The following is a 22,898-nucleotide window of genomic DNA, read 5'->3' as shown; positions in this document are numbered from 1 at the left end:
TATTTTATTTTATTTTTACAGATAACTGGAGTTTGCTTGTAAAAATGGATGCAACTCATCTTTGCTTCTCGCCGCCTTTTATGTCAGGCGTCCCATGAATTGCCAAGCCTGACAAGGTGGTTCACTGCCGAGTCTTTCAACTCCCACCCAGCACTGCTCCCCCCGTCCTGTGATGGGCAGAACAGAGGCATCAGTGGTGGCATTTGTGGCGAGAGCTGGCAGGCAGGTGTCAGAGCCGTCCGGCAGGAGCCCCTCACGAACACTAATCAGCCCTGGTGTTCTTTTACAATCCATACCTAATTCACAAGTTTCATTCTTTCTGAAAAACAATTACTAGGTTTTGAAGTTCATTGTGCATTTACTCAACTGTCTCTTCACATTAATGTAAAGTGGGAACAAGAAAAAATAGAGTCAGCAGGGAACGGACATCAAAAGATGTTAAGAGTAGATGAAGGTTTTATTTTAAGAGTAATATAATTACAGATATATGCAATATTGTACAATAAAGGAAACACAAAAGGTGTATCCTATATCTTCAAGCCTTCAAGATACTGTGTGTGTGTGTGTGTGTGTGTGTGTGTGTGTGCGTGCGTGTAGTGAAAGAGAAGAAGAGAGAAAGAGACAAAGAGATGTAGAAGAGAGAGATACTCAGACACACACATTCCAAGGAGGATGGGAAGAGAGTAAAAAAGGAAAGAGGTCATTTATAACCCAGGAAAAGAAAAAGATTCTCCCAGGATCAAAAGAGTAAGGTATGTACCTCTCTTGGCAAAAAGCAAATATATACATACACATGTGTATGCATATATATAGCAATGACAGAGCAGGCACACTTAGTTTTCTCCCTCTCTGTTAAAAACAGAAATAGGAGAAAGGGAGGTGGAGGATGGGAAGGAAAGGGAAGGACAGAGACAGAATGAAAAAGGCGGGAGAGAGGGAGGAAGGGAGAAAACAAAGAAGTGAAAAAAGCTGAGTCTTCAGCAAAAACTGGAGAAAGCAAAGGCATACTTGATGAAGGCATCGTAAGCCTAGAAGACCTCTCGTGAATTCCAGCTCTTTAACTTCCTAAGGTGCACAGGACGGCCACAGCTCCTGGGCCATCTCACCCAAATGTCAGGCTGGCTGGCCCGTGACAGGGCAGGTGTGCACTCTGTGTCAGCAAGTTGCCATGGGCCTCTGTCGAGTGGCCAGGTCTGTGCCTGCTATTCCTTGGCCATCCCCAAGGGTCATCCATACCACCTCCTGCCACTGAGAACAGTCCTTTCAAGCTTCTCCAACCACCAACAATTCAGGCCTGAAACTGAAGTCCATGACACTCAGCTTATGTGTCCCCCGGACTGGGAAGGACCATAGGCAGTGGCCTCTGAACTTAGGGCAGCAAATGGCCTTGACGGGTGGCTGACTCTCTTCTCTTCTTCACCCACCACCAAGAAAAGAGAAGACCTCAAGCTTTCCCCAAGAGAAAATTCTAATACAGTCTCGCCACAATGCTTGGCCTCATGCCTCAACCCTTTAGTTTTGTTTTATACTAATCCCCTTAGTAATTCTTAAATCAGCATTTTCCAAAGGTGTTAGAAAAATGACTAAAAATGTTTGGAATACCCTAGATTACTCAAAGTGAAATGGGGTTCTTTCCCGCAGAAATCTCAGTCCCTTTAAGACACTAATACGCTTTGTCAATTGTCCGCAGAGGGATACAGCACATCATTTCCCAAACAGACTTGACTTTGGAAGGTAACCCCTTCCCAAGACCTGGGTTCCACAGAGCACTCTTTGAGAAACACAGCTCTACATTTAAAAACCCTTTGCTGTGTGAGAGTAGTAATTCATTAACCCTCTATCCGTTCCTTCCCTAGCCTGAACAGATCAGTCTTATAAGATTTTCCTTCAGAGATCTATTTTCTACCCCTTGAATCATTTTTTCACCAGCCTGTCCCACCTCCCACTTTTCACTTTCTCTCTGAACCCGGGTAAAAGCAACTCCAGAGCTCCAACAAGGATCTCATTCATGCAGCACCAAGTGAAAAAGTCTTTGCACCTCACCCGCCCTTTAACACAGCTCAGAATTACTCTGGAGTTTTGCCTGGTCACCTCGCATTATCTGCAAGTGCAAGCTGAGGTCTCTCTCCAGATAATTCATATCCATTATTTTATTTGCTCCAAAGTCATTTAGGAACAGTTTTTGGAATAGGTGCAAAAACATCTAAACATTGTGGAGCAAGAGAGAAGGAGAGGAAAGGAAACGTCCACACTTGGCAGGATCCACATTCCCAGCTCACACACCTCTCAGGATTTACTGTTTAGAAGAAGGCTTACAAAACCATAGCAGGAGGTAGATATCCATGTTCTCCACAGCCCAAGCAAAGGACAGTAAGAGACGTCAAGAAAAAATTTTAAATATATGTATGCTGTTTTATTAGAATCCTTCCTTAGTCTGCGATTCACTACCTTGCACCTAAATGGCTTAAACAGCCTCCCCAGTCTCCCTTCCTAACTCCAATCTCTTACCCTAGGATCAAACTTGAATACCATTACAGGTCAAATGCTACTTCCACTACACCCCTCCTCTATTCAAACACACATTTCGTCTTCACAGCAATCCTAAGGTAGGTACTATTGTTATTCCCATTTTACAGATGAGAAAACTGAAAAACAGAGGTTAGGTAAGCTTCCCAAGGTCACATGGCTAGAAAGCAGGGGAGCTGGGATTTGAACCCCAAGCAGTCTGGTTCCACATTCCAAGATCAGTGCTTGCCTGGCTCCCACAGCTATCACCTGGCCCCACCCAACTGTTCAGAAGAAGTTTCCCACAGTCGCAGCACACTGTGACCCGCCATTCTTCCTCCCACCCTCCCCTTCCATTCTCCTCTTTAACCATCTTCCCAGGATCACAGAAAGTGCCACCACCTGTGAGACCCTTCTGACCACTCCAGACAGCACTGTTCTTCCCTGTGAACGCTCACATCAAGTGGCCCATCTCACACAGCTTAATGCTAAAGGACCTCATGGCTTGTATTTTTCACCATTGTTTTCAGTGTGTTCATTGCTTTATTTCCTCAACTAGATTATAAACTCTCTGAGGTTTCAAAATAGGGGCTACCAGGCTAAACAAATAAGTGGACATCCTTCTACTACTACCCAATGTGGTCTTTGTAAGGCAGAATCCTTCTACTACTACCCAGTATGCCAAGACTGTGCCAGGACTTCCCTGGTACCAAGCCTGCCTCCAGATTCTTCTTCCACACTCATGTGCTCTCAAGCCTACGCCTCCATGTTATTGTCTCTCAGGCTGGTCCACAAATGGAAACAGAACATGACGCTTAACTTTACATCAACCTGTTAAGCTGCTTTAAACAATTCAATAGTCCCCAAATGCAATTAAAATACATGAACTTGCACTTAGAGTTGTCAACAACGCACTGACGATTCTGTTTTATAGCTGCATGTTAATCTACAATCTGTTTAATGCAATCCAATACATTATTCGGGATGGTGATATATAAATTTAAGTCTTAGACCATGAAATATCATTTAGGATTAAGATTAATCTCTTAACAGAGGAGATACCCGCTCTCAAAAGCAAGCAGCTAAGAAGAATCCCTGTGTGTAAAATGCAGCATCATTGTCTCCTGCACTAAAGGAATGAGCTGTAGGGTAGCCAGTCCTGAAGGACAGGAAGAAGGGGTTGGGGGGATGGGGGAGGAATCTCCCTGTCCCGGAGCAAAGACTCCTACACTGAATCAGACTCATGAAGTAGTTAAAAAAACTCACTAACCCAAAGTGCCGTTGATTACCACCTCTTTCTCCAACCTGAAGCCCTCAGGTAAGAGAACAATAACAGTAACAGTAACAACGGCAAGGATGGCTAACCCACATCATGCAATCTTATGAAGGAGGTACTCATATTATGCCCACTGTACAGATGAAGAAACTGAGGCACAGCCAGTAAACGGCATTGCTGAGCCAGGCCTCTGGCTACAGAATGTGGGCTCTTAGTCACTATCTACTCTGCTTATCACCCCACACAAAACATTCGTCATCAGGTTAATTTCCAAGCCAAAGATTGCAAGACGACCACAAGTTCCCTGGGATAAAATAATTGTTTGAAAAATATTTTGAATGAGATAAAGTGAGAGTTACAGCGAGTAAAGGAAACAAAAAAAAGTTAAAATAAGGTATCTATTGTCCTCAAAAAGTTGACCATTAATAGAAAAAATGAGGCAAATACTCAAGAAGAGATCAGCAGGTCATTCAAGTGCCAAAAGATGGGTCACATGAGGGGAGCTCCTGGGAGGGAAGCTGATGACTGGTGTCTGAAAGAGGCTGGGATGGAGACAGACAGTGGGGCTGAGGGAAGGTGCAGGTGGAGCGGCCCGGGCTCCACAGCACGTTTGGACAAAGGACATTCATCAGATCCAATGGAAAGAAGTGGCCTAAGAGCCTGCTAAAAAAAGGTGTCACTTACCCGTACATTAAAAACCCCACCAGACCCATACCTTTCAGGATGGGGGACCCAACCAAGGCCTTCTCCCTGCCTAGAGCAACACAGACATCTCTCCTGAAAAGAGCCATGGGTAACTCTTGTGGAATGCAACTCTCCACAGAGCTCAGCCCTGTCCGGAGCTCAGGCTCTTGGTTCACCGTGACCAATTCCAACACGAGGACATCAGATGCTCCACCTGAAAACCCAAGGACTCACCCAGACTCCAGCAACATTAGAAGCCTTTGGGGACCACACGGACATGGGTAGATGGCCTCCACACAGTCAGGTGAGTGGTAGGCCAGCCCAACAGGGAAACTGGCAATCACAATGGACGGTCAGCCTCCAAGAACTGTGCCCACAGCAACCTCTAACAACTTTGTGCTTTGCTGTTGGGAAAGTATGATATGTATGTACGTGTGATATGTATTTCAGAAATGTCACAATTCTTAGAGAAGTGTGCTGATAAAATGAACACACTGTTTGCTCTCCATATTGACAGACCCCACTTCAGACTGTCAAAGTGCTTTTATTTATAATAGGAAATGTACAAAGTTAGCTTTGCTTGTTTTGACAACCACAAAAAAGATCTATCAGTTCCATATCTCCATTAAAGTACCTTGGTTTCACAGTAAAAATTGATTCTAGCCAAGTTTCTAATATTACTAATGTTTTCATGATAACAAAAACATAACTTTTCAGAGAGTTCTCAATGCCTTTGTGAGAGAGTTTTGGAAACCAGTCCACCTGCCAGAAATTTGTTACTTTTATGCAACAATTCAAAAGAAGTTCATAAAAACTACAGCAAAGTTAATTTTACTGTTTAGCTTCTGGAACATGAAAAGTGTCACATGATTGAAAATAGTGTCATTGTGACTTCAAATCCCTGAGCTCTAAGGATTTCATTTCCCTCTCCTGTGTTCTCAAATACATGCTTTTTTTTCATTGCTGTTTTAATTGTTTCAAATATGTGAAATTCCCACTATTTCTTCTGAAAGCTCCTACCAAGCCACTGTCAGATTTCCCACTTTGTCAAACTTTCTCTTAAAAGCTGCATTACTCTTAGGGCGAACTGGTGCTCACATCTGCACCGCACAAGGTTGCACTCACCTGCTCTGCAAAACTGACTCCAAGACAAGTAGTTACTAGCAAATCTTCATGCCAGGAAATCTTTAAAGAATAACAATAAAGAAAGGGAGGGGCAGGGAAGACAAGAGACAAAAGCCAAACAATGAAAAAGTCCAGGTATTAAGGAGAATGGAAGCGATTCAGAATTTCCTAGTCGCAGAGCTGACAGTTAAGTCTGGTTGCCTCTGCCTTCCCATTTGTCTCAAGTTTCATGAGTAAAATTCTGTTGAGCCAATTACAAATACACTCCTGAGTGAGAACTGCTGGTGGTTCTTATTCAACGTTCACGAATGGAGTGGATTGCCTAGCACTGTCTGTCACCCCTGGGACAGCCCTGTGAGAGATAATATCTCCAATGTACAAGTAGGGTTCCTAGAGGTGGAGAAACCTGCTATGGTCACACAGTTGGTGAGTAACAGAGCCAAGAACTAGACACCTCTGCCATCTCTTGCTGAAGCGATCTAATCCCAAATTACATTTACTACATAGCCAAGAGGGAAATCTTTCTACCAATCGGCCTTTCAGCTACCTATCAGCTGGGTCTCTTAGCCCAAGAACGATGGCACATCACAGACAATGCCTCATCACGAAGGGCAGCGCACTCACTACTGGGGTGCCTTCCAGCTTTGGGAGCAGATGGTCCTCTGAGGACCAGCCTGGGGACTTGACCAGGCAAATGCTCAACGACTACAAACTGCTTAGCAGACAGAGAGAAGGCTGAGTCGGAGACATGTGGACAGAAAGGTAAAATCAGCAGACACCAAGGATTCAGAAAGGAATGCTAATGGCATTTTATAAAACGCTGTTTACATTTTAAGCTTGGTGTTCTGTGAAGTTGATACACAAACGAGATACCGGGCGCAAGTTGCAAGGAGTGCATTTTCACACACACGTATCGAGGACTTTGAGTTATAAACTAAAACTAAATAAAACTAGCCTTTAAAAGACCAGCAGTGGATGCATTTGTAATAAATTGAAATTACGTCTCAATGGCTCCTTAGTGAAGTGTATGCGCCTACATACGTTTACATTCTCCTGGTCATAGCGCGTGCAAGGGGAACCCACAGACACTCTAAGAATGCCCCCCAATTTTTTATTTTCATTATTACATCTGGATCTGTACACAACTACATATTTATAGTTACCCTACAACTCTCCTGGACTCCCCACTTCTTCAGCAAAGGGGAACATCTGAATTAATTTTAGTTCAGATTTCATTTAGATTCCTCTCCTATTAGACCAGACTAGACCTCTACCTAAGCAAGAGGAGACAGGCACTGATAAATTCGACTCTTCCTTCAAGAAACCAGACCCTCACCCATCACCTCAAGTGACAATTAGCAGTTTCTGCAGCGCATTATATGAGAAGAACTAATAAGGCAAAGGAATCGAGGGCAGGCTTTTCCCTTCACGATCCTGTCTGAAGCTTAAAAGAAAGCTGAACACTAATGAATTCTGAATTCATGTCAGCTCAATAGAGAGCACAGTCTTTTATCTTCACCTGGAATAGGAATGAAAGAAGAAGAGCCCAACAGTTCACCCACTTCCCCTAAAATATACTCTGCTTCAGTCCTATTCTTGGCTAAGAAAGCCTGGAGTCCATTAAAGCTGGAACAGGTTTGAGAAATCGCCTCATGTGACCATCTTACTTTAAAGGGGAGCAAATCTGAGCCCAGACAAGTGAAGCAACTTGCCCAAAGTCACAAAGCCAGTCTTCAGCACCAACAACCCTGGCCTGGAGTCACCACGGCTTGAGGAGAAGAGGAAAATGAAGTATGGGCTCTACTCCAGATGCTAAGAATGCTTCCCCAAATTTTTTCTCTGAGTGCCTGTGAAATTCTAAATCAACATATGAAATAAGCATCAACTAGAGACAGGCATTCATGAGCTCAGAAAGAGGTATCAAAGGGGCACCCCACTTCCACAGAATGCTTCCTGGACAAATAAAAGGAACACATTTACACACACACACACACACACCCAGAATGTGTGTGCCTACAAAATCCAGATATGGCTTCTCCCATGGATTCCCTAAAAGAAACTCACCAGAATACTCTAACAGAGGACAGCCGAACAGACATTTTATGAGAAAGAAAGCCCTAGGCCCAAGATTACAACAAAGTACGGGAGGCTCGAAACCTAAGAGGGAAGGCTTAATGCTTCACAGAACTATTCACAGACAAGTTTAAAGAAGAAGCAGGTTATCAGATAAAATAGTTCTGCAAAGCACTGTGATGTAGTAAGGAAAACAGCTAGTTCCCTACTAAGTTTATCTGCTCTGACAGCTTCTGTCTTGGCCTGGGAGAGGTTGAGTGTCTATGCAGTGAACATAAAGATAACCTACAATGGCTACACATCCCCCTCCATTTGCCAAAGGTCACTAAGGATTGAGCATTTTGCTTCAGTGCCTCCACTAATCCAAAGACATGCCAATCTGCTTACTGTTCCACAACATCAGGAGGTTTGGATTTTACTTATTGAGGGATGTCGGACTCACTCTGTCAGAACTTGGTGACTATTAGCACAAGGCTGAGTGACCATGGCTGCAATGAATTTTTAAAAATTATTTGGTTTTAGGACGCCCAGGAAAGAGGATGTGACTAACAAGATGGCGGTAACTATTGTTGGGTAACATTCCACTCTGAGAACATAAAAGCCGAACAGTGGAGCATTGAGAAATTAAATTCATGGCCTGGAAAACAAGCCAAGATTAAAAAATGTCATGTTGATACAGTAGGTGCTCTTGTGAGTGGGGCGGGGGGGGCGTGGAAATGTCAGAAACTGGATTGACTGCATTTTCATAGCAACGTTGTGTGATGGAGGTGGGAGAGGGTCAGGTGTATCAATACCCTTTAGTGCCTTCGGGGCACACACCATATCTGTCACCCAAACCCTATACAATGTAAAAATCCACCATCTACAGCTCAAAATTTTCAGGCACCAGAGCCAACCAAACACTCTTCCCATAAAAGGCTGAGCAGATCAGCTGGGTCCCGTGCCTTCCTCTGAGGCCACCAGGAGGCGCTGTGAACAGCAGCACGGCTCTTCAAATGATGGACAACTTGCAAGGATCATTGTCCCTATGTGCCCTCTCCATGCAGCTTGAAAATCTCCTCCCATCCATGTCTAAGCCAACATCCTTTCCAATCCTTCTGAGAGGAGTTATACTTTTCCTTGGGTGTCCAAAAAAATGGATGCATGAATGACCCTGCCATGAGAGGCGACAAGACTTCCTACAAACTAACTTGCAACTCATCCTACTAAAACTGAAATTAGGAGAAATCGTTGAGTGAAATTAGGAGAAATCGTTGAGTGAGAGACTAGCCAATGGCTCATAGCCATCCTCAGAGTTCTCGGGGGCCAGCAATATCCTCACCCGTGATCCCTTAGCGTAACATTTTCTGTGCAGGCTCAAGCTGGGAAGCAGATTTGTACATAAGCCCAGGTTTGGGGGCTCATCAATTCACCTCACAGCATGTTGGTGCTCACGGGTGTGTCCCGCCTCTTGCCACTGAGCTCATACAACACAGAAACCCCACTGTGAAAATAGCCACAAGGCAAAAGCGAGGGAAGACATAGAGCTTTCCAGGAATGAGAAGGGAGAATGTTGAGAGAGAAAAACATGAACCAGATTGGGTAGAAAATGGTAGAGAGAACTTTTGGGACCGACTGGCTACTTGTTCTCTTTTCACAACAGTGTGAGAGACACAAAGAATCTCCCCTTCCCCAGAAGGGAGTGGACTGCCCCCTTTGATGCTGGGTGGGGAGAACATCTATAATGCTGACGAGAGTTCTCCCTGGCCTTGTTTGCCCACCACGGGGGCTCATTCTCTGACCCCGTCCTCACCTCTGGGCTGACCTCCTGTTTAGTCATGGGACTGCAGGAAGAGGTTCATCTGAGGGTCAGCAAGACAGTGGCCCTCACACCCACCAAAACCTGAACCTTCCCATCAGGAGAGGGCCTTCCTTCCCTTTCTTTGAAGGACTAAGACAATTCCAAATCCATTTTCCCTTTCATCTTCAGAATCACTAATGTTGTCATCTTTCTTTTTCCTCAAACCGGGAAGAGAAAGGTCCTGTGATCTGTTCCAGAGTCGCTGCCAGAATCAGAACCCTGGTCCCACCTCCCAGTCCAGGGGGCTAAATTATTCAACTCTGCAGTTTCCCACTCTTACAGTGAAGGGGGATAAAAGGTAGTCCTTTTCTGAGGGACATATAATAGTTGGGTTAGACAAGACCAAGCCCTTCTTTCAGAAGAAACCAACTGTCCTTCTACAGCCCAGTCCACTGGAAGGTCTGTAGCTTTCAACGACCCAGAACTTCTGTACCTTCATCTGTAAAATGGGGACACACCCACCACCCAAATGAGATACAGCACCAGGGAGTACCTGGTACCACCCCTAACACGTGTTAGGCACTCAATAAATCTTAGTTTCCTGCTCCATCCCCAGAGCAAATACTTTCTTCTTAACACAGAAAAGTGACACTGCCTTCCTTCCTAATTGTCAGATTTGCTGTGAGGTAACTGGCAGCTTCCTTTGATTTCAGGATTGCCCTGGATGCTCTGCACAAGGAGGCCCCAGAGTCTTCGCTGGGCTTGATGGCCAGATAACGAGACTCTATTTCTGCTCACATCCCCAAGTAGACCAGGACCAGCACCCACGTGGTCACACATTTTCATATGTGGAGCAGCAGAAAATCTGAACGTGAATCGTCAAGTTCCTGTCAGAGCCCCCTGCCCAGTCTTGACTTAGAGAGACCAAGTGGGACACAGGCAGGAGTATTTCTCCCAGAGGTTCTTTTCTTTGATTCTCCAAGCAGAGAACACTGATCCATCTACCAGCCTGAGTTGTGAGGGAAACACACAGACTCCTACAAGAGGTGATGGGGTAGAGTGGGACACATCAAGTTTCAGGGACAGAGAGTCTTGAATGAAAACCCCAGCTCTGTCCCTTACCATGATGGAGAGGCAAGTTCTCATAATGCTCGGCCTTCTTTTCCTCATCTGTTAAATGAGGAGAACAGCACCTGCGTTAACAGGGTGGTTGTGAAGACTGAGTTAACATACATGCTGATATAATAATTATGAGAAAAACAAAGTATCACAGCCTGAACATCAGCAGACTCCTTGTCCTACACCCTAAACCACAATAGCTGGATAATCCAGATAGAGGTCAGGCTCCCTTTCTGACAAGTCTAACATTTGGAGGTGGGGTATAAGGCGTCCTTTCAACACCCAGTCTTCAGACAAACAATGCCTGTCTTCTGAAAAAGCCCCAGGACTCTGCCTTCATTTTCCTGGCTCTGGTGGCTTGGTGAGGAAGCGGGGTGGTGACTGTAGCAGAAGCAGGTGGGGTCGGGGTCAGAGAGAGAGATCAATACAGACTTAGAGACTGGCTACCCTGGTCCCTCTCCAAGTCTGATTCCTACTCACAGGGAGGTCCAGCTATGTCTCCGGGTGCCATGAACCGATTCAGCATCTTTATAAATCCTCCATTTACATGTAAGCTACCTAAAATTGGTTACTGGTTGCATGCAATCAAGAGTCTCAGCCAAGACACAAAACCAGAACCCAAGCCTGAAGAGAGGTCACGAAGTAGTCTAGTCTCCACTTCTTCCCACCTGCCTTCCTCCCTTGTCAAGTCAGCAAACACCGGTGGGACGGCCATGAACCACTGCACGCTGTCAACTCTCTTCAAAGGCAGGCCTCCCTCACTCCCCACTGCCCACAGTCATCTCAGCACACACAGACACAGACAAAGACACACACACACACACACACACACACACACACCTGCTGCAGTCTTGGCTAATTATGCAAACAGCCTACAGCAACTTGCTGGCCTTGGAAGCACAGAGTTGGCACTTCCCTCAAGAATGATCCCCAGCCTGTGTAAGCCCCTCCTGAAGCCACCCATAATTACCTCCATCACAGCCCAAGACTTTAGCAACAATAGGGCATTTAAGTCTTTAGGGTCATTAAAAAAAAAAAGAAAAGAAAAGAAAACTGGACACGGCTACAAGCATTCCCGCTCAAAGTTGTACTTTGTGCAGACCGCCTCAGGACACATTTTCTGCGACTTTTTGCAGTTCATGAAGAAGAGTGGGGAGAGGAGACGAGAGGCTCCGGAAAAGCCTGGCAACAAGGACTAGGGAGATTCTGGGGAGAAAAGGCGCTGGGCAAACTCCATCTCCCTCACCTGCATGGTGACTGCCAGCCAAGTGTGCTCTCGGAGCTGTGAGAAGGACCAACTAATTTATCAATCTGCACCTCTTTCTGCCATAACGTATTTCCCTCTTGCCAACAAAAAATGTGTCCATTATCAGGCAGGTCCCTGTCCTCCTAAGCAGCCCATGCGGCTGTATAATTACACTTCTTTCCTTGACAACTTGCATGATTGTTTTCCTAACAGTATATTACTTCGTTAGTACTTTCCAATATACGTTATTTTTAAACTGTCACTTTTGCCCAACTCATCCCAATTCGCACTCGTCTGTTTATCATAACAATCATTAATAACTGTCAGTCCACGCCATCAATATAACGAACTCACTCCCTCATTAGCATGTGCTAGCATTTGTTCCGTAGAGGGGGCTGATTATTTTTTACAACAGGCCAAGCCAATTACTTTAGTGAAATGGAATCACATTAATCAAAACTTAACAAGGTGGCAAATTTAAAGATATCAGATTGCAGAAGACAGCATAACTAATATGTCAGTGTCAGGGGTAGCGTGTAGGTATGCAGCAGCTGTACTAAATATATCTCTTTGCGGAGGCCACATGAATTTTGACGTTTCACATGATCTGACAACTACCCAAGTGATATTATGGAAGGCAAGAGCCCGGTGCTGCACGGCTCACGATGACTTTTGTAGATTCTGGCAAGGGCAGTGTGAGCAGAGAGGGGGTCAGAAGCCGGGAGAAGAAAATGGTGGCTGTGCCTATCCAGGCTGGCAGACGGCAGTCCATCACGCCTGTTTGTGCCAAGGCATTTTCTTTTACACTTTAAATGATGATAGCCATCCATCACCGTCTGACAACTGCTTCAAAACCAGCTGCAAAACATGCAAAGCCCAGCAGTCTAAAATATGCTGACACAACCAACAGAGAAACAGACTATATACACACACACACACACACACACACACACACATATGTATTTATATATTCCATAAGAAAGGTTTTGGGGGAGGGGACCAAGAAGGGTAGGGGTGGACCACAGAATGTTTAGGAATAGAGATGGAGTAAAGGAAACACCAGGGCAGTGAAGAGACGGAAGAAAAATGAGAAAGGGAACAAAAGACAAGAATGAAAAGGAGACAGAGAGAGACAAAAAGGGGGGGAAATGATGAATGGAAAAGGGGGGAGGCAGGGAAAATGGAAAGAAAGGGGAGAGAGAATAAATACAGTTGCTGCCAGTACTGGGAAGGCAGGAAAAGTGGAGGCTGCCTTGATGCAACCCAGAAAAATTTCTCCAGTTCGGCCTCGTCTGTTTCACTGTCCAATGCTTTAGTCCACGCCTTTCTTACCTCCTGCAGAGGGAAGACACTGGGTTCCGTGCAGGTCTCTCCTACCTGCCCCCACTCCCTTCATTCAAGCTCTGCTACTGTCCTTCCCCACGCCCGGGGCCGCCTCCTGACCCACAGGATCAAGTCTCACCTTCGGCACTTGGGCACCTTACAGCAGGCTGCTCAAAGCTAGTCACCCACCCACCCACACCTCCGCCACTAACCCATCCTCCTCTCGGGCCTTTTCCACCACTTAGAAAGTAGTTCAATTCTCTGCCTTAACATTTATTAGCTGGCTGACCTTAAGTTATTTGACCTCTCTGATGGTATTACTTACAGCTCAAGATTTATCTTTAACAGTCAAGTAAACACATGAAAAGCACCTACAAAGATGCTTGATGCATCAGTAGGCACCATCATTAAGACTGGTCCTTGCGGTAGAGACTTTGTGTTGACTCATCTTTTCCATCAGTACAAAGTCAGTGAACCCTGGAATTGTGTGGAACTGAACTAGGGTAGAGCCCTCCTTTGCAGGTCCCCTTTGCAAGGTTTTCCATCCTTACCAGGACCTCTTCGGCCATTTATTTAATAAATCAGGGAATCGGCTGGCTGCATGCAGAGAACAGAAGATGGCCAGGGGGATTTGTAGGCCTTTCATGGGTGAACTAGCTTGGAAAGCACCGTGGTCCAGTATGATCCATCTGGATGCTTCCTTCCCTGGACCCACTACCCAGCCAGCCCAGCCACCCAACTGTTATTGTATTTAATGGAGCCTATTTATTTGTTTACTTATTCCAAAGACGCCTAGAACCAGGTACACCGGGCTGGCAAAGGTCCCGTTGTACAATGTGATTAGATTCAGTTATATCACACAGTTCATGAAATTGTGCTATGATTCATTTTTATAACTTAAATAGCTATTTGGTTGGGTTGCCAGGTTGAACATGATGAATGTGTATGATAAAACAGAACAAAGAGAAGGGCCAATGCTTGTAAACTGAAACATTAGTCAGTGTATTAACCCCTTCTCTACTAATCGTCATGCCTTCCCGGGGGCAGCTGCCCCATCGTCACCATCCTCCTTCAGACCTCACATCCGGTATCAGATCTGTACCACTGCCAGAGTTGACAAATTTAACCTTCTCTCCAGCAAGGAGAACGCATTCTCCAAAAGTTCGCCATGTATTCCATCCTAGTCCCTGTGTCAGGATAAGACAATGAGCTACAAGTGTTCACAGGTCCTACTTCCAAATCCAATCACTTCTCAGACTCCCAACTTTCACTCTAGTCCTAAATCCTCTAAGTCAGACATTTAACTCATACCCAAATTAACACCCATGGCAGCCCTGGTCAGATATAATCATGTGACCTAATGACCCTAGAGCCATCAGAAATAAAGCCAGACTAAAAAGAAATCACTGCACAAAATTCAGTTGAAAGAAGTTAGAGGAGAAAAACAGGACCTGCATTCCTTACCACATCAGTGTCTTTCATGATGCGTAAGAGATTATTTAAATTGTACTAGGGCAGCTCTCTATTTAACGATAACTTAAAGTAGACTCTCTAATAAAGCCAATCATCACTTTGTAAATTATAATTTCTTAAAGAATATTGGATTTCATTTTAAAGAGTCACAACTTCCATGCTGGAAGAGGTCGCGCCAATTAATTCTAACCCTGACTCACTTTTTAGTCATTCACGGAAGAGACACCTAGGTGTGGGCCCACGTTCCAAAGATGGCTAGAACGTCTCGCCCATCCAATACGCTCTTCCAGAATGTGACCTTGCTATTTCCTCATCAAGTGGTAGACTAATTCCCCTCCCCTTGGACCTGGCAGGCTTGTGTTCCTTTCACTGATGGAGTGCATGGAAGTTACACTGAGGCTAGGTCATAAATGTGATGCAGCTTCCATCTCATGGCTGGAACACCTGCACTTGGAACCCCGAGCCTCCATGGCAGAAATCTAGCTAACCCCTGGAGGCGGCCAGACTGAGGAATCCAAGCCACATAAAGACACCGCGTACAGGGGCTCCGGTGAGAAGTCCCAGTCTTTGAGTCAGCCCAGCCCCAATGCCCAGACATGTGTATGAATGAGGTTTCAGAGGATCCCGGCCCCCAGCACTGAGTCGCCCCCAGCCCTTGAGTCTTTCCAGTGGAAGCTCCAGGCTTGTGGACCAGAGACAACCTGCTCCACTGTGTCCTGTCTGAATTTCTGACCCACAGACTCTGGGAACACAATAAAAGGGTTGTTTCAAGTCTCCAGGTTTTGAGGTAACACTGTGACATAACAGAAAACCTGGGGAAACAAACGCCAAATCAGAACCAAACCCAGGTCTGCTAGTGATAGGTTTAGCAGTGTTTCTTTTGGATCACTCCACCACTGCGACATTGGCACAAAGCAAGGTGTACCTTGTGCACACACACCAACTTAACTACACAGCAAGTAAGGCAGGAACCGAGAAAAGCTTAGCTAAAACACCATCATACACACAGGGGCTAAGCCGACATTCCCACTGCCCTTAAAACTAGTCAAAACCTCCCAGAGGACCAGCCAACAGAAAACGTATATTCTCCAGGAATAGCAGAAGCTGGATATTTGGGGACCCCAACAGGAAAAATATATACACACCACCCATCAGTCACTGACATTCACTGGCCCAGTGATTTGTTCCCAAGTATAAAATTCCCTGAAAAGCAATCACTGCCCCTAAATAGAGACCCTTATATCTCCCACAAATTCCATTTTACTTCAAGCTTGGAGAGTATCAACAATCCCCAACCTGGTCATCTGGCCACTTGGCATGGTGACTCAATACTCAGGGTGGATCCAGCAGATTTAGGATTTGAGGCTGAAATTCAAAAAGATGAAGACAACTATATAATATCTGAGTCTTATTCTTCTTTCTACATCCTCCCACATGACCTCCCACACAGGGACACACTTTCAGATTCACCCTCTTCTCTTCAAGTGAACTGATCTGCCAAGAATCTCCATTTCTTCATCACCCTCTCCATCAAAGACCCGAAGTCATGGTCTTTCAAGAAGAGAGTCCTTTGGATCAGCTCCTCCTTGTTGGGTAAAGAACGTCATCCACCGCAAAGCTTGGCAGATCAGGAGTTATGAATACAGTATGCTTTCTCCCCAAATTTGCCATAACTTTCTTCTGGATCCAAAGTTAAACCTCATGGTCTGACAAGAAATATTTATCTTTTGTGTAGAGTTATTTAAATGGAGTCTTTCAAAGGCATGAAAACTAAGTCACACTTAGCCATTCATTTCATCAACTGTTTTTATTGAAAATAAAAACCAGAACTATAAATTAAACTTTAGAAAGACTTTAATAATCTTTAATAATACATGTACGTATGATATACTCACATGTACGCATATTACTTAACACATTATTTGTGTTTTCAAAATCAAGACCATCCTGGACAATCTAAGACACAAACTCCCCATACAGATACAGTCATCTTCTGTAGGAAGCCTTCCCCTGCAGATCTGAGAAGGACTGAGGCTTCCCCCCAACCCCATCATCTAACCAAACATATGGAACTTCATGCTTCTCTCTTTCTAACCTCCCAAGGGTGCACTGATCCCTTCTCCTCCCTTAGGTGCTTCACCTCCTCTTCTCGACCTTCGTTTCTTCCATTGTAACCCACTCCAGAGAGAAAGGGACTTGCCCAAGTTCACAGAGGTTAGCAGGAACTTCAACTCAGGTCTGTGACTCTCAATAGACTGTTCTTTTCACCCTCCTTCCTTGTTGAGCTTAGTGTTTGTGTTCTGCGGCCACAAGTCTTTTCCCCCCCCGGGCTATCAATAGTGGTTACAGCACAGCAAGGCCCAAGGGATGCTGAGCCTGGCGGGAGGATCTCATACCTCTGCATGTCAGTGCAAAAGGCCCAAACTGAGAACCTCCCACTCAGATGCTCCAATACCAACTAACAAGGGAAAAAAGACAAAAGTATCACTAAAATGGCTGAAAACAAAACAACAAAGCTTCCCCTTCAGCTCCAGGCAGAAAGTCACTTGAGGACAGAACATGTAGCTTCGCTCTCACCTTGCACCAGACATTCCCCAGCCTGACCGCTGTGCTAACAGAGAGGCTGCAGATGTGAGAGAGGCCTCTAATTTATTTCCCTCCCTGATTTATTTTCCCCCTGCACATCACTTTGGTATGACAACAATGCATAATTCGATTACACGTGATATATAAAATCACTGCAGCTGTTCAGAAATATTCACAGCAACAGAGTCACAGATCCACACTCAGCCACAGATACACAGACATGCACACACAGTCAGATTTTGTCAATCTCCTGCTGAAATCACACAGCGAGAGGAGAAAACAAAAAGCCCTTCTTTCTAGTGACTATGTATTTCCAGCATTCCCTTCGTGCATGCTCTGTGGATAAGTTCAGAATTAAGAGGACCTCCTTTAAAAAAACGTCCAGAGAAGGTATAATGGGGGCAAATAGCATTCGGGGGTGAAATGATGGCAATGCAACAGAAAAATGAGCGTGTATACCACTGAACTTTACTTAAAGATGCCGCTGTGAAACCGGGTGCATTTAATTCCCCTTTAAACGCCACGTAAAAGTTTCTCTCCCGCCTGCTCGCTCTGTGGGCTGCATACCGTGCCTAAGATTAATCCCTCAGGGGTTTTTTATTTCCTATTCTGCCTATCTTTCATCTTCACCCCAGACTAAGCAGATGGATGTGAATTCAAAGTTTTCTGATCTTTAGCACAAGTTATGGAGGGTTATCTTTGGCTGTATATCTTTCCACTGGCAGCGCTCCCTTGGTGATGAAGGATTAACCACCCCAGCTGTCTCTTCCCAGAATGATGCAGTGCCGTGCTCCTGGACACGACAGCATCACTTAATCTTAATGTCCGCTCTCCGAGCGCAGCCGCGCAGGACAAAGCCAATCAACATCAGATGCCACCAAGATGGACCTACTGCTTGGCCCTGGAGTCTCTCACCCTCTCACTCCTATTAATCAACATCATCCAACCCAATCCCAGAGTTCACTTGTCTCAAACCACAGTTAGACTAAGCTGGGGTCCATGTTAACCATCTGAAGCACGTGGTGGAAGGGGGGCAGTGGAGGACAATGAAAGACGTCAGGAGCACAGCACGCCAAGCCGCGCCGCTGAGACCGACAGTCCTTCCCTCCTCCGCCCAACTTCCCTCCAACGCCGGCGTCAGCTCTGGAGCGCTCAACACCTCTTCCCGAGCTGAAATTCACCCGCATGGCATAATAGAAATCATCTTGGATGAATCCTACCTGCCTTTCGGGGACCCCAAAAGAGATGGAAGAAAGACATGTCCATTGACAATCAAACTGTATTAGCTCCCCTTCCCTGAATCTCCATCCCTACCAGCAGCTGACATGGGCAAAACTGGGTCTAACCTTTTTTTACTTTTTGCATAAAAACATTTAGTCTCACCACAGATGGCACAAATGGAAACCCTGACGCTACCCAAAAAAAGTGCCCTGCTGGTGTGACGGATACATCCACAAATACATTTAATCCTAAATCCTCCCTCCTTCTCCTTTTTTAAGTTTATGTCCCACAGGTCGGGAAAGCAAAATGGTACCTTCAGGTTTTTCTCTGGCTCCAAGCAATTACAGTAATGTCCCTCCCTTTTCTTTCTTAAGGAAGGGAGCAAAAAAATGCCCAGATCTCAAAGGCAAACGTAATAAAACAGTAAATTATTGCTAGAGTTTACTAAACAAACGCAACCTAGTTAAATTTGGAAAAATCTTCACTTTTGCTTACATTTGCAATTTTACTGCTGAACTACTGGTATTTCTTACTTATGCAACATTAAAATGTATAAGAAATCCTCTTGTGTGCTATACCCAGCATCTACTCTTGATTTATAATACCCAATTTAGGGGGGAAAAAACACAACTAAACCTGATTTAAATCACAGATTACTCTGTAAAACACAGGCAAGGAACTATTCCAAATCCTAAATGTAATTTAAACATATTTATATTTTACAGTGATATATTTTCCCCATTCCTTGTCTTACGACTGTAAACTTGCTATAATTATATAAGCAATTTCCCTAAGGTCACAACATTGATCATAGTTATAAATTGCTCAAGTACAACACACAGTGAACGGGTAAAATACATGCTGGACATTGCAAACGGTTTCATCAAATCAGGAGTTGGGTGGGGGAAGACGAGGGACAGGAGAATGGAGATAGAGAAATGGAAAAAAGTAAGCAACAAATCTTCCAAGAAGTCACTGCACAATGTCACATCCCCTCCCCCAAAGCCATCTGGAGCAGAGTTTTTACACATTGTCCAGAGTAGGGCTTGGAATAAATTATTTTATGACATTCTTAACCTTCTGCCTATTACTCTGAAAACCACGTGAGAAGGAAACCTGGGAAACAAACTATAGAAGTCATGCAGTTCAAGCACAAGTAAAAACCAAGAAGAGAAATCCTACACGATTACAACAGCCTTTTTTCAGAACAGTAGTTCTCAAACTGTGTTCCTAGGAACCCTAGGATTACACAGAGGTATTCCCTGGGTCAAGCAGATGGGATCCAGGCTTCTCACTCCTTCTTTAACCAGAGCAGCTTCTCTTTGATCTGTTTGTTCTCTGGGGGCTTGGTGGAAGAAATATAAGGCTATTTGCTCTTATCACTTTGTACTCAACATTGTACTGGAGATTCTAACCAGGACAATTAGCTAAGAGAGACAGAGATAACAGGTACTCAAAAAAAAAAAAAAGAAAAGAAAAAAAATTTCCTTTGAAATAATAGTCTTAAAAGTTATAGAAAGAAAAAGGGTTTTGGAAACTACCACTGCTGGAGATGGCCTAATGAAGGATGGGATCTAAAAAAGCTCTTTGAGAGTTGTTTCAGTGATTCTGTCAGTGATTCTGGTGTTGGGGGGTAACACTTCTCTTAATGAGAGAGGATGTGGGCTCTCGCCGCACAGGGTGCAAATGGGGCTGCTATCAGGTGCCTTGAATGTCCAGAGTTCCAGACAGACAGGCTGACAGGCTGGCCACCCCTGATGGTTAACAATGCCACACTCCACACTGGGCAGCTGCCTATTAGGAAGACAGCTGAGACCCAGAGGGGAGGGAGCAATCAGTGTGTGACAGGCACTGCCTTGTTCAACGCAAAATAAACTTTAAAAGACCTGTGCTCTCTGAAAGCTTAGGAATGCAGCAGTTCAAATTTTTCCTTCTCAACATTTCCCAAGGAAGGCTAAGCATGTCTACAGCGCAGAATCCTGGCACAGCTCTCTGAGTAAACGACAGAGCTACTAGTGCATATTACACGTGCTTTCCAGGAGGATGGCCTTTGACAGACTGACGACCTGAAGCAAAGGTTCCCCATGTCCCCTTCATTCCATACCGCTTCGCTCTACTTTTACTTCTGTTGCTACTGCTTCTGCAACTTCTTCTCCTCCTCTGTCTCCACTTTTCTACTTATTTACTATTAATGGCTCCCACATAAAGCATATCTGGCTTCCTGCAACACAACAACTTTCCCTGACCAGAGGTAATATTCACAGCATTTAACTGACATGGCCTGGCCATGGACCAGTGGGAACAGAAGCTGGCTACGGACAGTGAGCAGTCATACACAAAGGGGGACTCAACCAAAGTGCTGACAACAGAAGAAAGAGAAACAATACATTCCCACCAGTTAACTCTGCAAGCTTCCAAGCCAGAGTTCAGATCTCCACTCGACCATTTCTTTCTGTAGAACCTCAGGATTACTCAACTCAGCATCTGTCTCCTTCCCTGTACCACAGGCAGAATAGTTCCCGCCTGTGAAAGGTAAATGAGTTAATGCAAGTAAAACTAAAAACGTAGCTTAATTGCTCGTAAGTACAGAGGTTTGGCTGCCTGGCTTCTATTTGTGTTTGTAATTTAGATTCTCTGGCTGTTTTGTGGGTTCCCCCATAAACAAAATCAAGACAGAAAAGCGTTGCACATTCTAGTCTTAAAGGGGAAAACTCCAGCCCCTGGGTAGACTGTGGGGAGGCGGGGCGGGGAATCTTAGTTGCTGAACTGCAGGTGATAACGGTTTTGCTGCCAGGGTTCTTACCCAGACACAGCAGAGCTGAGGGCTCCTACTGGATTTTTATCACTTGATCAGGTTTTTTTTTAATCACTATCATTTTTTAAAATATACATATAATTCTTTTCACAGCAGAGCTTAATATAATTCATGGGGAAAGAAATCAAAAAAGCAATTAAAATCACCTGTAACCTTGCTGCCCAAATGATGATAACATAAATAATATTCTACTGAAAGCTTACTATATGCTAGCATTGTGCTAAGTGTCTTATTATATTAACTAATTTAGCTTTCATTAACTCTTTGATATAGGTAACTGAGGCTGAGAGAGGTTAACTAATTTGTTTAAAATAACGTCATACCACTCCTAACTGATAGCACCAAGATTTGAACCCAAGTCTGAAACTGAAACTTATGTGCTTAAGCTCTGTGCGAGATCACCTGCCAGAAATAACAGAAGTTCACATTTTGGTCTCTTTCCTTCAAATCTTTTTCCTAAGCCTAGAAACAGGTAAGTAGGTAGATGGGTAGTTAGGTAGGTTGATGAGTATCTGCAGAAAATTCCCACTGATTTATTTTTTTACATAGGATTAATCAATACGAATACTTATGTATTAAAATGTATTTCACCTAGGTACAACATCTACAGTCCTATGAACCTTGACTTTTTCATGTAAGATAGTTTCTATATGGGCAAATTTTACAAATCTCAAGCCCAAGTACTTTCCACTTCAGCTTCACCCACTGCACCTTTTGGACATGGCTTCTCAAAGATGAGTAAACAGTGCAACACAAACCTACAACCCATGGGTTTCTCAGAAAATAGCAGGCCACGCAGACCACATAACAAAAAGAACTAGGAAAAAACATGAACTTGACAGCATGCAGGGGTAGGAGTTTCTGTACAAATATTTTAACCAGAAAAAGCAGCTTGAGGCATTCCATTAAATGTCACTAATGGCCAACTCTTTCCATCTTTCAAATCAAATGTCTCTTTTTTCATCAATTCCTGTAATTGTAGAACCAGAAACATTCCACTTGGGGCCCATTCTTCATCTCTTTCCTTGTGGATGCTGGTGGTGGGCTTAATTATGGACACAAATTACGTTCACCTGGCACTTCTTTTTTCCCCCTCAAGGACAGAGCCTTGAATTCTATTCCAGCAGGGAGAGCAGATACATTCAAATTCCTCAGAAAACTGAGCTACAGGGCTTCCCTGGTGGCGCAGTGGTTGAGAGTCCGCCTGCCGAGGCAGGGGACGCGGGTTCGTGCCCCGGTCCGGGAGGGTCCCACATGCCGCGGAGCGGCTGGGCCCGTGAGCCACGGCCGCTGAGCCTGCGCGTCCGGAGCCTGTGCTCTGCAACGGGAGAGGCCACAACAGTAAGAGGCCCATGTACCGCAAAAAAAAAAAAAAAAAAAAAAAAAAGAAAAAAGAAAGAAAGAAAACTGAGCTACAAGACTCTGAAAACAGAAACTACCCAGCAACTGACAACTTCAACTCCTCCAAAGTTATCAGAGGAGAACGTGGGAAACAAGGCCAAAATCCAACAAGAAAGGCCAAATCCTGCCCTCAGACAGCCAGGCACAACTCCCAGGGTTATAGTCCGCCCCTGCCGGAAGCTGGCACCTAAGAAAATTAAATAATAATAACTGCTGGCAAAGAGCTCTTGAAAGACAACTGACACCCAGCCTGACACTTACCAATTACTGA

General features: G+C 44.6%; 1 protein-coding gene across 2 annotated transcripts in view; it reads right to left on the bottom strand.

Moving 5' to 3' along the window:
• LRMDA (leucine rich melanocyte differentiation associated) overlaps positions 1 to 22,898 on the bottom strand; it is a 1,257,159-nt gene that overhangs the window by 885,228 nt on the left and 349,033 nt on the right. The window lies entirely within an intron of this gene.

This window comes from Phocoena sinus, chromosome 16, assembly GCF_008692025.1.
Source record: "Phocoena sinus isolate mPhoSin1 chromosome 16, mPhoSin1.pri, whole genome shotgun sequence".
NCBI classification, from domain to species: Eukaryota; Metazoa; Chordata; class Mammalia; order Artiodactyla; family Phocoenidae; genus Phocoena; species Phocoena sinus.
The sequence above is the reverse complement of the archived record's forward strand: the minus strand, read 5'-3'. Positions and strand labels throughout refer to the sequence as shown.